A 6315-nucleotide genomic window follows, 5' to 3' on the forward strand; every position below is an offset into this window, starting at 1 on the left:
AGAAAGCGGAGGAAAGCCACCCTGGAGGCCCTCAACCCCTGCGCGGACCTCCTGGGAACACAAGAGACCGAACGTCGACAAGAGTCGGAGATCTCCAAGTAAAAAACTGCAAGGCCCAAACAACGTCCAAATCGGTGAAGTGTCCGTTCCCGGGGGTGGGAAGGGGAGGACGACTGCCTCAATGAAATGAAGGACAAACACCACCTTCCGAAGGAAGGAAGAGACGGAATGGAGAACAGCCCTGTCCTGGGGGAAGACAGAAGGCTCGGAACAAGAAGGGCCGCCACTCAGGCACCAGTCAGAGACACGATGGCTACAGAAACCCAACCGTACAGGACAGAAGGAGTAGAGAGGACTTCTGTAACGGCTCCAAGGAAAAATTGGAGCGCCAAGAGCCCAGTATGTGGTTCCCAGGACGGTAACGGAGGGCAGTACAAAGGAACCCAAGAGCCGCTCCATGGAAGAAGTTCCTGACAGGCCCAGAGGGTCGGGGAACGCTGAAAGAGGAAGGACAGGAACGACACTTGATACCTCAAGCAACGGAGTCCCAGCCCCAGGTCCAGGCCGGGCTGGAGAAAGACAGAACCATGGAGAGAGAAAGGCAGAGTGGGGGAACGCCCAGCTTCCCACAGAACCCCAGGTAAAGTCCTAAGTCCTACCACAGATCCTGGACGAAAACTCGGCTAGAAGCGAACACTAGCGAGCTCACTAGAGTCGCCTGGGCAAGCGGGCGAAAACCCAATGATCAGTAACACGGGCAGAACGGTCGGTAGAACGGGTCCCGTCGGCCCCGAACAATGTTGTCCCGTATCCACCCGGAGTGGGGGAGCAGACGGACAGGAACCGAAGGGTCCGCCCAGCAACCGCCCGATGCCAGGACAAGACAGGCTAAAGCCCAAGCCGATGTAGCCACCACAGGAAGACGGACTAAATGGTAGTCCTCCCAAGTTACCGAGAAGGTAAATCCATAGCAGAAACATTGCCTAGAATGGAAAAAACGCAATCTGCACCCAGCGGGAGGACAGAACGCGGTAGACCCGTTAGATAGGTACACAGCTAGTACAGTCAGTGTGGACAAGACACCAGAACCATCCACCTGAACAACCATGCTCTTCCCAGAGGGGAGGGCAGAGAAGGAACATCCTCTGAAGCGTGGCCGGAACAGAAGCCACATCGGAGAGATCCGTACTGAGTGGGAGCCAAACAGAACCGGCGAGAAAAGGCAGTCGAGACAGAGGCCGGGATAACACCCTCCAAAAGAAAGGAGGAGTGGGCATAGAGAAGCCATAGGACAGCTCAAAAGCAGAACCCCGCTACACTGAGACGCCCGGTTCACCGCTTCGCAGAAGGCGAATATCCTGAAGAACTCAAGGTGGATGTCCTCCGGACCTGGGTAAGCGAGCACCCAAGAGAAGTTGGGTGACCTTTCCCAAGAAGAGCGGCCCGAACCTGGTAGAAGGAAATAGTAGTAGGCGAGGGGACCGTAGTCCCGCCAGAGCCAACATAGAATGCGAAGGGCGCTGCAGACAGCACTCTCGACCATGTGACCACTAGCGCAGGGAAACAATGCTGCGGGAAGACGAATGGGTACGTGTCTAGGAACCACGAACACTCCCCGGCGGAAGGGCCAACGAAATGAATGAGCACCGCCCAGCTCTGAGCAGTAGCGAGCAGGTAGAGGCCGTCTACTTATATATAAGGCATTCATTTATTGTTTGTTGGACAACACCTTAGGCTTACACAGGTGGACAGAATGATCTCTTTAGAGAATAGTGCAAGGCTTGCTGCAAACACCGTCTCCCAAGAGAAAAAAATATGTCGCAGGAGGAAAGGAGGGATACGTACGAGTAGCCCCGTAAGCAGTGAGAAGGCCAACCCATCTACGGGACGAGAAGGTATACACGGCCCAAACAACGCACAAAAACGTCCACTCACTGCCAAAATATCACTCAGCGAAGGCCAGCCAGAGTGCCACAGTATCTACGGAAGTGCAAAGTGCAAACTGAAAAGGAGTTATGCACAAGACTAGTATGGTATGCGATGGAACGCAAAACTGACCGCCCCGAAAGGGGGGAAATGTACCTGGCAAATTGCAGTCGGCAAGGGTGCAAAAGCCCGCCCCAAAAAAAGGGGGGAATGCCCAAGGCCGTACCTACGTCAGAGAAGTAGGGCATACCATACTTCGCCCCGAAGGGCGCCATGCACATAGCCACACAGTATCCAGCAGGAATGCAGGAGGTCCACCTAGTGAAAGGGGGACATGCACAGGGCTATCCTAGCATTAAGTGAGTGTGCAACAACTCACCCAACACCGAAACTTCGTGAGAGTGTAACTACTCCCAATGAAGGGGAACATGTGCAAGTCCAATACGGCACATACAAGGACAGCCTTGGATCTCGTGAGCGTGCAAAATTCCGCCCATGGAATGAGGGGTGGTCACGCACAAGGCCAGCACGGTATCCAATGGGAGCGCAAGCGTTCCACCCATGTTAGAGGGCCATGCTCAAGGCCAGCAACGTATCCGGTGAGAGTGTAGTATGCCGCCCAGAAAAGAGGGGGGGGGGTCATGCACACGGTCAGCATCGCATCCAGGGAGAGTGCGATCAGTCGGTGAGAATGTGTGCATGTCACCTGAAGGAGGCGTGCCCATGGCCGGCAGCGAATCCAGTGAGAGTGCGTACACCGCCCACGGAAGAGGGGTCATGCATATGGCCGGCAGCGGATCCAGTGAGAGTGCAAGCACCCCGCCATGTATGGGGTTCATGCACATGGCCAACAACGTACCGGCGAGAGAACATCACCGACCGAGGGAGTGTATGTATGCCGCCACAGGGAAAATCCAATGAGAGTGCATCATACCACCTATGGAAAGTGGTCATGCACATGGCTGGCAGTGAATCCAGTGAGAGTGCCAAATGCCGTCCACGGAAGGGAGTCATGCCTATGGGCGTCAGCGAAATCAGAGAGTGCAGCATTCCGCCTATGGAAGGGGGTCACGCACATGATCGGCAACGAATCCAGTGAGAGTGCAGCGTTCCACCAATGGAAAGGGATCGTGCACATGGCCAGCACCGTATCTGGTGAGAGTGCAGTATTCCGCCTAAGAAAAAAAGGGGTCATGCACAGATCGCAACGAATCTAGTGAGAGTGTAGCGTTCCGCCTATGGAAGGAGGTCGTGCACATGGCCAGCACCGTATCCGGTGAAACTGCAGTAGTCCGCCAATGAAAGGGGGTTCATGCACAAGGCCAAACCGTAGCCAGGGAGAGTACAGTATCCCGCCCAGAAGGGGGGTCCCGCACATGGCAGTACCATAACTGAAGAGGGTGACGAATGCTGCCTACAGAAAGGGCCGCATGCACTTGACCAGCGCCGTATCGTGAGAGAGGGCTAGGAGGGTAAAATGACCCTGGCAGCGCCGCAGCCGGGGAGTGCGACATGCCGCCTAGGGAAGGGGGGCATGTACTGACATGAGGCTGCAGCATCCTGCGCAGCCCACAAGTTATATATATAAAAAAAAAATTATTTTTTTTTCTATATATATATATATATATATATATATATATATATATATATATAACAGAAAGGGGAGCCACCTACAGGAGCACTGGGGGGTTCCATACAGGCCCATCTGAAGCCGGCCTGTACCCAAAGGGTTAAACAGGGATCCGGCCAGGAGGGCGGCGCTGCGATCTCCTGGGGGCAGCCATACAGGCCCATCTGAAGCCGGCCTGTACCGCGGCGCTGCGATCCCCTGGGGGCACCCATACAGGCCATCTGAAGCCGGCCTGTACCCAAAGGGTTAACAGGGATCCGGCCTGGAGGGCGGCGCTGCGATCCCCTGGGGGCGGGGGAACCTCCCGGCGGGAAGAATTCCCGCCTGGAGAAGTTCCAGCCCCCTCCAACAGAGGCCGGAATTTTGCGGCCTAGTAATTGTAGGCCGTGAAGCCGGGGCCTAAATTATTAGCGGCGCCCGGCTGACCGGGGCCGCACAGTATTCAAGTACCGGCCGGGGAACGAAGCGGCGCATGCACATGCCGGCCGCGGGTGCCCACCCCGCGGGCCGGAAGAGCCGGGGACCCGGATAGAGCGCCGGGATCGCGGCCGTAAAGCCTGCGGTGCCCGGCCGACCGGAATGTTCCGACGGTCGGCCTGGGGCTGTTGAAGCATAGCGCTCATATTGCAGGCCGCGGGTGCCCACCCCGCTGCCCAGAAGCGAGGACCCTGCGCTCGGCAGCCATTTTACCCATGGAGCGGGCCCTGGCTTATAACAGCGCACCATGTGGCCAACAGCCACAACCACCTTGCCCTTGGGCCGGTGCCCGTGAGGGCAGAGGAGGGTCAGGAGCAGCAAGGCTCTGGCCCTGAAGCAGTAGCCGGTAAGAGGGAGGGGGACCCTGAGACCGGGTGCCTGTGAGGGTGGGATGCCTGCATAACCCCTCCGTCAGGGGCAGCTAGTTGCGGACCACTGCAGCTCCCCAGGCATTCTTCTTGTAGGGAGAAGGGTGCCAATGACCTATGGAGGCCAGGAGAGAGGGAGCAGAATGTCGCCCTGCGGCAGCCCAGGGGCCAGCCTAGGTCTAGCAGGGACAGAAGGGTCCATAGGCCCAGTATAGGGTCAGGCACGCAGGAGACCGGGGGGGACGGGGACGTTGGGCTGGAGCAGCCAATCTCTCACCATAGACGTCTTCACCCTCGGTCCGTTCCAGCAGGGTCGCCCCTTCAGCTACTGGCACCGTAGTGGCAGGACGCTGGAAGGGGGACTTGGCGTGCGGGCGACCCTTGCGCTGGCGGGATGTAGGGGAGCTAGGCTGCCCTGATCCACCTTGCCTTCTGTGGGGGAGGCAGCCGTGCGGGTGACCGGCACTGGCGCAGCTCAACCCCGGGAGAAACAGAGAGGTCTAGTGCGTCTCTGTTGTCCCTGATGATCTGGAACAAAAAGAAAAGAAAAAAGTAAAAATCTAAAATTTAAAATTTAAACAAGGAGAAAGCAGCCCTGCAGAGCAGGGAGTGTCTTGCCTCCTTGGACACTAAGCAAAAACTGGCAGTCTCTCTCTCCAGGCTGAGGGTATAGCTGTGGAGGAGGGGCTTAACAGTCTTCACTTAGTGTCACGCCTCCTAGGGAGATGAGCTATAACCAAGGTCTTCTGTGTCCCCCAAGGAAACTGGGCGAGAAAACTGATCCGGATCCGCTTTTTTAGGCTCCTAAAGAAACGGATCCATCACCATTGACTTATGTTGTTTTTAGTGACTTTTTTTCCCGTTTTTATGACCGGACACAAAACCGCAGCTAGCAGTATTTTTTGTGTCCTGTCACAAAACAGAATGCCGCCAGAACAGAAGACATCCTGATGCATCCTGAACGGCTCTCTTTCCATTCAGAATGCATTAGGACTAAACGGAAACGTTTTTTTTTTCCCCCGGTATTGAGATCCTCTGCCGGATCTCAATAACGGAAAACAACAATGCAAGTGTGAAAGCAATTGGTCGCCGTTGTCACGTGCTGGGACCATGTATGGATCAGCCGGCACCAGCAAAAGCACCTGTGCAGGATGCATGACGCGATGGTCTCCAACCGGTGGTCCTCCATCAGTTGCAAACTACACCTTCCATCATATCTAACCATCGTTTGGCTTCATGGCATGCTGGGAGTTGTAGTTTTACAACTTTGGCGCATAATGCAATGAACATATAGCATGGCAAATGCCTAAGCATAGTGTTATATGCGCCCTACGTGCGGTTAAATCCATGATGCACGGATAGCTGGGGGACAATCGCGGCCATGGCGCTTTCAACTAAATTACTAAGAAGAAAGCTTCCTGCGCTAATAAATGACGCACATTTTAAAAGCGGTCTTCAGGGGACATACCCCATTCTCCATTAAGTGACACACAATGATAAAGGTCTGATCCTCCATGACACATGTGCACCATGCCACTGCCCCTGCAAAATAATTCAGGAAACCATCCCTGAAGAAGTCTGGATAAGTGACGTAGTTTGTAGCCTGGTGACGTCATAGGACGTATAATAACCTCCCCCCACATGACGCAGAGTATGACGTCAACACACACACACAGGGTGTAATGGTGGCTAAAGCCCAGCAGTATAGTAGCAATTAATGGCGGCCTCCTGAGCAGCCGCACACTACATAGGAGCAGTGTGAACAGGCTCTGAGTAGAGGTTTGACAGGATTCCCTCCGGTCAGCCATCACTTACTGACTCCGGTGCCGTCCGCTCCTCCTCTTACCCTCTTCTACTGCCGGAACTTTTGTACCTCGGAACCTTGTTGTTTACCGGAAGTTACCCGGCGCGCTT

General features: G+C 55.3%; 1 protein-coding gene across 2 annotated transcripts in view; it reads right to left on the bottom strand.

The window, feature by feature from the left end:
* The window catches only part of KBTBD4 (kelch repeat and BTB domain containing 4), a 24991-nt gene extending 18685 nt beyond the window's left edge, over positions 1 to 6306 (bottom strand). Inside the window, exon 1 of one of the 2 annotated variants that reach the window (XM_040409236.1) lies at positions 6217 to 6306. The gene's annotated coding sequence lies outside the window, so the exon portion shown is untranslated. The remainder of the gene's footprint in view (positions 1 to 6216) is intronic. The other variant, XM_040409237.1, reaches the window with a different exon arrangement.
* Positions 6307 to 6315: the final 9 nt, after the last annotated feature.

The sequence above is a fragment of the Bufo bufo genome, chromosome 10 (assembly GCF_905171765.1).
Source record: "Bufo bufo chromosome 10, aBufBuf1.1, whole genome shotgun sequence".
In the NCBI taxonomy this organism is placed as follows: domain Eukaryota; kingdom Metazoa; phylum Chordata; class Amphibia; order Anura; family Bufonidae; genus Bufo; species Bufo bufo.